The sequence below is a fragment of the Myodes glareolus genome, chromosome 27, assembly GCF_982192425.1.
Source record: "Myodes glareolus chromosome 27, mMyoGla1.1, whole genome shotgun sequence".
Taxonomy (NCBI): Eukaryota; Metazoa; Chordata; class Mammalia; order Rodentia; family Cricetidae; genus Myodes; species Myodes glareolus.
Window position 1 is genome coordinate 35645844 of NC_142052.1, and position 11611 is coordinate 35657454.

Consider the following 11611-nt stretch of genomic DNA (forward strand, 5'->3'; position numbering starts at 1 on the left):
GAGGTACAGGCAGACAGGGTGCTGGAGAAGGAGCTGAGAGTCCTACACCTTGATCCACAGGCAGTAGAAGGTGAGCTGCGTACTAGACATAGCTTGAGCATATGAGACCTCAGAGACCTCAAAGCCTACCCTGACAGTGACACACTTTCTTTAGCAAGGTCACACCTCCTAATAGTGCCACTCGCTAAAGGAGGAGCATCAAACACGAGTCTACAGAGGCCATTCCCAGTCACATATCACAGGCTCAGAGTCTGTCTTATTTGCTCTGTAGTTTGCATCTTGCATATCAGCAAAATTAGCAACATTAAGAAAGAAACGGCTAAAATTAAAAAGCCCAAGGGTCTCCCAGTGGCCTCTGTGGGACAATTCGAGGAACAAAATGAGCAACAATAGTAACATCAAAAATTCATCAGTTCATATTAATGCAAATAAATAACTGGATGGAGAAATATATGGGTGAGTATGGGAAACACTGTCTCAAGACAGAATAAATGCACGAAGCATAATAAGTATGCAAGTAATAAATACAGATGGTGCCGCTGGCAATCTCCGGCAGAAATCACTGCGGAAGAAAGAACCGGGGGTGCTCAAAGAAGTCACAAGTGGACAGAAGAGAAGAGGTTATTTGCAGGATCTTAATGTGACATTGACGATTAATTAATAAGGGAGCAATAGCCCAGCTATGTAGTGCAGCAGCTTGGCAGAACCCCTTTCACTAAGAGATCAGAAGTTGCTGTGGCTGGTGCCAGACACGCTGGATATCCTGAGGTGATGCCAGGCACATAGACGAGTCCCTGTCAAAATGCCAACCCGATTAGAGGTCTCGGCTGCCACGCCTGTCTTCCCACACCAAAGAGCGTGTCAAACTGATCTGTCGTGACCCTGGTGTCTGGAGGAGGGCTGTTGGCCTAGGACAAGGTTGCAGTCGCGGTAAACACAATGCCAGGCTTCATAACTGTTGAGTGTCCGGGGTGCCAGAAATGCCAAGGTGTAGGAACCCTGACTTCAGTTTAACCGAGAAGAGACACCAGGTAAACCCAAACTGGGGGACAGACTTACAATATGGGGCAACATTTCTCCAAAGTATGTCAGGTCGGGGAAGATGCAGGTACTGGTGCGGGATAGTGAGAGGTGCAATGTGTGATATGCATGACGGGCTGGACCCCCTTGTGGAGAAGAGGGCGTGGCTGGGACACGGTTGAGTGAGGTTCTTAGAGCGCACGTTCAGTTACTCTGCGTTACATCCCTGACTTGGATCCTTACGCCGTGAGTGCGACGGAGTTGGGGCTAACTCTTCGGAAAGCTGGGGGACTCTACCCAGGATTGCTGCGCTCTCTTCCACCCCGCTCTGTGTACAGAGTTTGTCAGTTGGGTTGGTTTTGTATGTGTGTGGGTGCACCTGTGTATATGTGAATGCGGAGGCCGGGGGTTGATGTTAGAGATCACCCCCGATCCCTCTTCCATCCTCATTCGTTAGACAGCGTCTCCCATCACACCCGGAGCTCACCAACGTGGATAGTCTTGCCAGCTAGCTCATGCTGGGAATCTCCTACTTCTGCCTTCCAAGCCTGGCAATTTCAGAATCACGGACAGACGGCCATAGCCATCTGGCATTTCCATGTGCTCTGGGGATTGAAATGGGGGCCTTAGGATTATCTGGTAAGCACTCTAGCGACTGAGCCATTGCTGGGGCCCTCTGTGTTATTTTTGCAATTTTTTTAAAATAATATATTTAACATTCTGAAATTATTTCAAATGAAAATAGTTTAAAATATAAATATTTCAAAAATGGGAGAAAAAGATACAAAGACACAAAGGTATTGAGACAAGATAGTAAATACTAAAGATGGTCTAAGGAGATAATTATTGAGTAATTTAAAAACACAGTGACCATAAAAAAAAAACAGCAACAAAACATAAACAGATTGAAAGTAATGTTGAAAATGGATACCATCTGTCCTGACATTGTTGACCTGGACTGCCTACCAAGACAGATTCTAGAAAAGTACTTAGCCAAGAAGAAGAGGAGGAAGAGAAGGAGGAGTAAGGGGAGCAGGAAGAGGAGGAGGAGGAAGAAGATGAAAGAGGAGGAGGAAGGAAGAGGAAGAAGAGGTAGCTACTTAAATGTACAGAAGCCAGGAGTGCTTGACTTTTAAGGAAATGAAAATCAGACTCTTACACTCTTGTTTTCCGTGCCGTGACACACCCAGCATGGCTCTAGGGATGGAACTCACTGGGGGCAGTGAAGGAATGAAGAAAAGACGGACACACAGACAGCACAGACAGCATAGACACACAGACATGTAGACAAGCTGGGATCCGGTAGACAGGGCTCTCTGATGGAGAGACAGCAGCACGGAGAAGCTCAGCTGTGTTTACTGTTTGCAGCTGAACCCCACCCTGGGGATACAGCTTTGCCGTTTTCTCATGGTCACGGCTGCGCTCCTGTGAACAGCACACTGGCACCCAGGGCTTCACTCCCTCGGGCATGCCTCTGCTAGCCCAGCGCTGGCTCGTGGTCCTAGACCTGTGTTATACTCCTGATGTACACCCCGACCTCGTTCTCTCTGGACACTAGGCCTTCTGCAAAGAAACTGTGGAGGAATGTACTTGAGACCCTCAAGGAAGCAAGGGTGCAGCGAAGGTATGCCTAACATAACCTCAAGCACAGAGGTCACAGACCACCCGGGGAGCACCGTTTCCCCGAGCCTCTTCTGAGTCACCCAGAAAACGAGCCCCACACCCAGACAGCCCCATGGCTACTGACTGAACCTCTGGTGAGCACAAAGCACGCCCGTTCCTCAGAACTAAGACTGAAGGCTGAGGGAAGGCCTGAGGCTGCGTCCTCTGACGTCACATTGCCTGAGGCTGCGTCCTCTGACGTCACATTGCCCAACCACTGGGAAGAGAGCAAAGGAAGACGCTGCGCGGGTGGTGACCCGGTCCAGCCATCTCAGCCTTCGGGATGCTGAGGCGGGAGGATGAGGCATTCAAGTCAAACCCAGGCAAGACTGCGTCTCAAAAAATGCGAGTAAGTAAGTAAAAAGGAGCATTATCTCCTATGTCAGCCTTCACTTGGTAGGAACAAGATAACATCGTTATCTTGGAAAGCAGTAAACAGCGCTGGAGATGGAACACGCATCCTGCCCTGTGTGAACGCTCCCACCCTGTAAGGAAGCAAAGGGTGAGGAAATGTATGTCAGCATGACAGCGTTCCAGGCAACAAATGAAGTCAAAGACTCGCAGTGTTAGCATCAAAGATCTCTAAATGCATTCATTGAGTGAATGAACCAGGGCCCAATCCTGTGTCTCTGGAGCCGGCTTCCAACCGGCAGGAAGTACGGAGACCGGAGACTGGAGGGTCAGGCCAGGCAGCAGTTAGGTGATAGGCATGGGGTTGTCTTGGGGCACGCTAAGGCACGTCTGGGGAGGAGGGTAAAGTACAGCTTCGTGACCTTGGAAGCTGACCTCATAATGCAGCACTCCATGCATTTATGGCGAGTGATTCTCTGTAGTAGCATTTTATTTTACTACGAAATTAAAAAGGAAAGATGTCGGGGGGCGGGGTGGGGGTGGGGGGAGACGGGGCAAAGCAATCAAAACGTCAAAACGCTGAGTAAATTTTTCCATAGCTTCTCGGTTTGGAAAGACGGTACTCGCAAGGGTCATTTGACAGAAGAAAACTCGCGTCTCCGGAACGTCGGGTTAAGTTTCCTCCAATTTGCAGTAACCTCTCATGAGCAGTGGGCTTATTTTTGAACGGCAAGTAAACAAAACAGTGATAAACTGGGTCCTTTGACCTCGCAGAAGCGGTGAGAAAACAGACTTGTGGGATTTCTCTTGCTGAGATGTTGCTTAACAGTGTGCATCAGGGCAAATAGAGGCCTCTGAATTAGGCAGGCAGGCCGGCAAGCTGAGTGATTGCGTTATTTGTACTCTCTAAGAATCCCTATCTCCCCGGTGGACATGTTAAAGCTAGCGCCGATGATACCTGGAGATACCGCCTTGAGTGCAGGCGACTCTTACTTAATAAAGGCTGGTTTTTAAAAATTGAGGTGACTACAGGTGACCGCATTAGTTGGAGAACACAGTGCATTCCACCATAAGCGTCTGGACAGCCAAAAGCAGATTGCAGGTCTGCTCGCTGTCTGTTAAATGCAGAGTACTAAGGTCTTAATGAAGAATGCCCCCAAGTTTGTTTTCTGCGTTAAAATTCCTGCATTATCATGGCTTTGAATAAACTGCTGGCTAACAAGTTTTTGTCTACATTCTGTTCTCTAGATCCATTGCCACGGCTTACCAAGAGCTCTTCTGGCTTGGCGAAGAGGCCTTTTCAATGTCTGCCCCAGACCAAATTCCTGATTCCCACCTCCACAAACGTTCCCCACCCACAGTTTTCCCAGCTCATGAATGGCTCCTTGTTCATTCCCATGGCTTTGGTTCAGGTTGGGGATCTTCCTTGATGGTCTCTGCTTTCCATACCACTGGGAGTGTCCTGAGCAGCACCAGGATGTTCTGAAGGGACCCTCACGTCCTCCCTTCTGCCATCAGACTACTGGAACAAAGCTCCCAAAGGAACTGGAAATTACCCCAGGAATCTCATGCTGGGGAAAGAAAGAAAGACGGAAGCCAGTTAGAAAAAAGTCGTCTGGAGAGGGAGCTCACTGGGGCCTTAACAGCGCCCAGCCCATCTCGACGGGAAACCAGAGCCCACCCTAGTGCTGGGGCACAAGCTGACTGGGACCCCTTAGCAATGCACAACTCTGCTCTGGCCCTCTACTTAAACCTAAACCCCATATCAGGACCTGAAGATGGACTCCGTGTGGGGTGGAGGACATAGGATTTCTTTCTCCCTCTTTCCAAGGTGGCCACGTTAAAAAAGTTCCTCCTGCTTTCCACTCTTAATTTGACACTTAATCAGTCTACTAAGGAGGGGCCAAGCCTGGCTGGCTGTGATCTGTCAGAACACGGAGTCCGACCCAGTCATGCCAGTGACGTCACTTTCCCCTCCGCAAGCCAATCCTTTCGCTTCTACTTTCAAAATACACCCAGCCATATGACTTTCTGACAAAACACGCTGTACTCACAGCAGTTCTTCCCTTCCCCTTCTGCCTTTCAGTCCTTGCTCTGTTTCTCCTGCTCCCTTTCAAAGCCATGGCTTCTTATTTTTTAATTACTATTGGTGCATCTGTATGTTAGTAGACACATCAGTACAACCTACTGAGCCATTATAGAATACTTTGAAAGCTTAGAGAAGGCATAGATACATACGACCCCCAAAATTTAAATCAAAGTTGACACATAGGACCCCCCCAAAATTAAATCAAGGCTACGCAAAGTTTGTCACAAGCAAAACGACCGTTGCACAAATTTTAAATTTTCCTCATGAAAAGTTTTCTTTACAGGATGAACTGCCAAATGCTAGCAGCCTTTTAAGGAGGTGCTAATTGTCTCTCCTCAGACTGTTTCCACACAACAGAAGGAGAGGCAGACAAGGGAACTCACCGTGCAAAGCCAGGATCCCCGACACCAAATGAGTAAGTACACGATGCAAAGGGAAGACTAGAAACCTGTTTCTCTGAACACAAACGCGAAAATTCTCGCAAATTGTCATGAAGGACACGTTAAGAAGGTCATGTGACACAATCCAGGTGAGTTTCATCCCAGGGATAAAAGGTTGATTCAAACTTCGCAAATTTGCATATGTGATTACCGCATACAGGAGAGTTGAGGAGAGAAAGCGCATGATTGGATATCATCGTGTAGAAAAGGCGTGGGGTAAAGCGCAGGAACTCAGCTACACCTCTCTCGACCACATCAGTGGAGGAACCTAAGGTACAGCCCTTCCCCGAGACTAACACCCAGGTTGATTACTGCGCCACTCAGGGTCACTAAGAAACGGAATCAGCCTAGATGTTTGTCTACAGATAAACATAAACGTACTAAAAAGTGTGTTACATATGCGCGATGGAATTTTATGAGGCCATAAAGAAAAATAAAATCATTGTGTTTTGCAGAATAATAGTGCAAATCGGGCTTGGAAAGACAAATGGTATGTGTTCACTCATACACGGACTCTAGATTTAAGTGTGTAATTGTGCACACGTGACTGCGTGTGTGCATGAGTGTGCAGGTAAAGAAAGTGGAAAGAGGCCGTGGAGATGTGAGGAGGAAGGGATCCTAATGGGAAAGGAGTGAACTGGGAAACCAGCAGGATGCTGGCCTGAGATCAAGAGTGGGCGCTGGAGGTGGAAACAGACCGTGGGCAGGGGGCAGAGGGGGTGACTCGGGTCACTGGGGGCGAGAGGAGTGAGGACAGGGTGAAATGACATGTGTGCTACTCAGTTTCAACATATTTGGTTCATTCTACATTTGAAGGTCATTAGAATTCTTTCTAGTTTTGTTATGAAAAATTCCTCTATAAATACCCATAGGTGGTTCAAAAAAGGAAAAAAAGCCAAGGAAAGTTGTCAAAATAACCAGAACAATTCTCTTCCACCAGGACCTCGATGCATCCTTTTCCTTTGCTGTTTGCTTAACTGCTTTAACATTTGCTTTTATGAACACACACATACACATACATACACATAAACACATACAAACGCACATACTGCAAAAATAGACATACATATACACAAACACACACATATACATACACAAACACACATACACACACATATATACATGCATACATTAGTGCAAGCACACATACATACACAGGTGCACACACAGACACATATACATACACACAGTATACACAGACACAAACATAAACACATACATACAGACATACACACAAGCATCTACACACCTACATAGGATATTTACACACCCATGTGTATGCAAATGTGCATATACATAAGCACAAATACACACACATGCATATACATATAGACATACACATGCACACACAAAAGCACACATGCAATGACATTTACAAACACACACAAAGACATATATACACATATAAACAGATATACAACATACATATATGTGTGCACATGCATATACACACATACATAGACATGCATACACATGTATATGCAAACACATACACACATAAAATACATACATACACATATAACACACATAAATATGTATGCACACATATTCACACAAACGCACGTGGACATGCACAAATATGCATGTATAGAGATAATAAACATACAAACACATGCACATATATACACATACACATCTGAACACATACACACAAATACACACATGCATAAATACATACATTCACACACATATATACAAATAAGCACACATACACAATTTCACACACACACATGAACAAACACACATATATACACATATACAATCAATTACCACATACACACATATACAAAATACACATATATACATGTACACACATACACACATGCAAGCACATATATACACACTAAGCATATATATATTACAGGCATACACATACTTTAAACATACAAACATATACACACATAAGCACTACACATACACACACATACATACACACACATACATACATGTATACAAATATGCACCGATGTGAGTCACAAGTATTATACAGTGAAAATGTCCAGCTGACAGATTCATAGACAAACCCACAAGTGTGTTATGGGGAACCTGATTTGCAAAGCTTCAGGAACACATACCTTTGGAATAGTTATCGTCAATTCTGTAGAAATCTTGTGAAATCATGTTTTTCCCTTCCGTAATGGAATTCATCCAAAATATCACAAACATCCACACAGATACACACTCAGGTACATACATATTCATACATAACTATATAACTACGTATACACACATGCAGATAAACACATATGCATAAAGATACACAAATAAACACACATGCATACAGATAAACACACTGCATACACACACACACACATATATACATGCACACAAACATATACATACATATAACAGCTCACATAAACATACATAAGCTCATGGACACATACACACGTATGTGTGAGACTATATGAATATGTGTGTATATATGTGATATGTGTTTCAATGTATATATGATGTATGTATAAATGTGTGCACATGTGTTTATATATGTGTGCACACATGCTTATGTATTTATATGTGTGCGTATCTGTATGTTTATGTGTGTGTACATGTGTCCATGACTGTATGTGTGTTTGTGTATATATGTATGTGTAGTTGTGTATATGAGTTTATATGTGTATGTGTATGTATGTTTGTACATGTGTGTATATGTGTGTTCATGAGTATGCACATGTATTTGTATATGGGAACATATATGTGTATGCGTATTTGTGTGTATGTATGATTATGTGTGTATATATACTTGTGCTCATGTATGTGTAGGAATATGTATATGTATTTGTACGAGTGTATGTATTTGTATATGTGTGTATATTTGTGTATATGTGTACTTGCATATGTATATATGTATTTTATATGTGTGTACATATATGCTTATGCGTATTATGTGTGCATATGTAAATGTATTTATGTGTGTATACAGGTATATATGAATATGTATGCATTTGTGTATGTGCATGAATGAATGTGTGTATATATATGTCTATATGAGTGCGTATTATGTGGGCATGTATACAAAGAAACGTACAGAAAAAGAAACAAAGAGAAAGAGGAAAGAAAGTAATAAAAATTGTAGAGGCACATGCCTGTAATCCCAGATTTGAAAAGACTGAAGCAGAAAGATAGCCAGCACAGCATACGTCTACATATTGTGTACCAGGACCCTGTCTTAATAAAAAAACTAAAATGTGGATACTGGATTGAGGGTTTGGTGGCAAAGAGTGCTTGTTCTTGCAGAGGACCCAGGTTGGATTCCCATCACCCCTGTGGTGGCTCCTTACCATCTGTAACTCCAGTTCCAGGGGATACAGCACCCTCTTCTGACCTGCACAGGCACCAGCCATGCACATGACACACATACAAACAGGCAGGCGAAACACCCACACACATAAAATAAAAAAAAAAACCCAGAAATGTGCCTTCCTTCCCAATGTTACCATTATTGCATGGTGCCATCCCCAACTCCTCTTCTTGAATTAATTCTCAGTTTGACACTTACCGCCCCTAAGGTACTTCCGGTTGACTGCCACGAATAACTAATAATTTATGATCTTCCCACATCCAGGACTGACTTAGGGTGTGCGTTTTGTTCATTGTTTTCTTCCAACTGCATGAACAATACCTAACAGTTGAGAGTTGTTAATTAGACACTTATTCAAAAAGAGACCGAATAAAATTGAGTCATCCCATGCCAGGCAGGTCTCTACCTGACCCAAGGAGCAAATTCAACAACGAAGTTGATTTCTCCTGATTAGGAGTGGGCAGTAAGATGCAGGATGAATCTATTTCTCACACTGCAGGATGAATCTGTTTTCTTTTTGTCTTTTAAATGGACAATGGCAATGACACTCTCATTCAATCATCAAACTCTATAGGAATATGATAAATTAAATGTCAGAGGGTGCAACAGAAATGGGCTCTGGCGCTTCATGAAGAACATTCTGAACTATATTGGCGACTGTGCTGGCTGGTTTGATGTCAATTTGACACAAGCTAGAGGCATCTGAGAGGAGGGAACCTCAATTAAGAAAAGGCTTCCATAAGATGGGGCTGTAGGCGGCCGTAAGACATTTTCTTAATCAGTGATGGAGGGGGGGTGGGCCCAGCCCATTGTGTGTGGTACCATTCCTGGACTGGTGGTCCTGGGTTCTATAAGAAAGCAGGGTGAACAAGCCATAGAGAGAAAGTCAGTAAGCAGCACCCCTCCATGGCCTCTGCACCAGCTCCTGTTTCCAGGTTCCTGCCCTGTTTGAGTTCCTGTCTTGGCTTGTAGCATGAAGGCCAGCTTGTTGGGGTTTCTATCCCACCCGGTACCCCACAGCGGCAAGTCCCAGAGAAAATCAACCACACAGAGATCTCTATAAGTTATAAAGCTGATTGGCCCATTTTGTCAGGCTACTTATTAGCTCTTATAACTTATTTTACCCCATTATCCTTATCTATGTCAGCCACATGGCTCAGTACCTTTCTCAGCTGGGCAGTTTACATGCTGCCTCTTCGGTGGTCTGCACAGGAATGGCGGAGGGAGCTTCCTGTTTTCCCAGAATACTCCCAGTCTCTTTGCTCCACCCCTACTTCCTGTCTGGCTTTCCCGCCTATACTGCCTGCCTGGCCAATCAGCGTTTTATTAAAATATGATTGACAGAATACAGACAATTCTCCCACACCATTGGCTTCCTTCAATGTGGAAGTGTAAGTCATATAAGCCCTATGCTCTCCAATGTGCTTTTGGTCACGGTGTTTCATTGCAGAAGTAGAAAATCAGAAGTAGGACAGATATGCATCAGCCAGGTCTCAGCTCCCTCATTTGGAAGGGCAATGGCTGTCATGCTTTACTGGGAGTTAGTAATTGTAGATAAAAATGGAATGTGGCAGGGAACCCCAAATAATGCAAACTCAAACAAGATGGCTCACTTGGCTCTCCCCTATGAGTGTGACGGTGGTTCCGAGGAGGTAGAACCCTCCGCGCCTTGGCGTCTTGGGATTCTGTTCTCACTCCGTGGCCATCTGATCCAGCAGCAGTCCCTAGTTCAGCGGTTAGCTGACTTTCCAGACAGAAGCCAGGGGAAGCAGAGGTCAACAGCCTCCGAGTTTCCCAAAAAGCGTTTATCTCAACCAGCCTTGAAGCAAAAGGCCTCATACAAGCCGGGAAATATAAGGCTTATCAGCCATCCCATCAGCCTAGCTGACAATCTCATTATCATGGGCCAAAAGAGAAAAATCAACATTTGAGGCCGAATCTTAGCTTCCACTGGAACTGGTCAAACAGTGAACATATGTGCACATCTTGACGTCTAGAGATTGATGGAGTAGTCTGCTCTTCTTGTCTGCATTACGTCATCTCTTGATCGGTCCCTTGTCCTTCCACCTTCCCCGTGTCTGCTGAGCTGGTCTCCTCCCCACACTGACAAGTAGAGACCTCATCTCATCCCTCAGGTCCAAACAGACATCACGCATGGTACTCCTTCACTGGGGGCCATCCTTGGGTGGGTGTGTCATCGGGATTGGGAGTTCCTAACACCAAAACCGTCTTGACAGCTTGTTTTCAAGTGTGTGTGGAGGGGTCCCTTAGATCCCCTAAGTCCTTGCTGGTGTTCTGAGGAAACGAACATTTTGTCTGTATTCGTCCTTATATCTGCAGTGTTTTCTCAGCCCTGTGCGAGGACGTCGCTAACACCGCCTTAAAATCAAGGCTCTTATCTTAAGACGTGAAGTTCTTCTTTCCAATAAAATCTCAGGACACGTTTCACACACACAAGCGGAACAGCGTGTGGTCGGGTGTGTTCAGGGACGGGCTTTTTGCAACTGAACGTCTAGAGCAGTTCTCAACTTGCGGAGAGGCAGCTAGGGGAGGGCAGATATTGTGGGTTAGGACAGGGATTGGCAGGCACGTGGGTAACTCAGCTGTCTGCTGAGAGGCCCGGTTGCCTAGCAATTCCGCCTCAACCAGGGCGGATTCTGCCAGAGCTGTTCCAAGAATCCACGGCTGAAAGAAACAGTTAATGATTACACATCAGGAAACCAATCCACAGGATTATAAATAAAACAA

At 44.8% G+C, this 11611-nt stretch overlaps 1 long non-coding RNA gene across 1 annotated transcript; it reads right to left on the reverse strand.

Moving 5' to 3' along the window:
* Window positions 1-3505: 3505 nt before the first annotated feature.
* LOC148117692 (uncharacterized) lies at window positions 3506-9180 on the reverse strand. The gene is made up of 2 exons (XR_015736817.1): window positions 9062-9180; window positions 3506-4604 (listed from the first exon to the last, which is right to left on the reverse strand). It is a non-coding gene; the product is annotated as an uncharacterized LOC148117692 (long non-coding RNA).
* Window positions 9181-11611: the final 2431 nt, after the last annotated feature.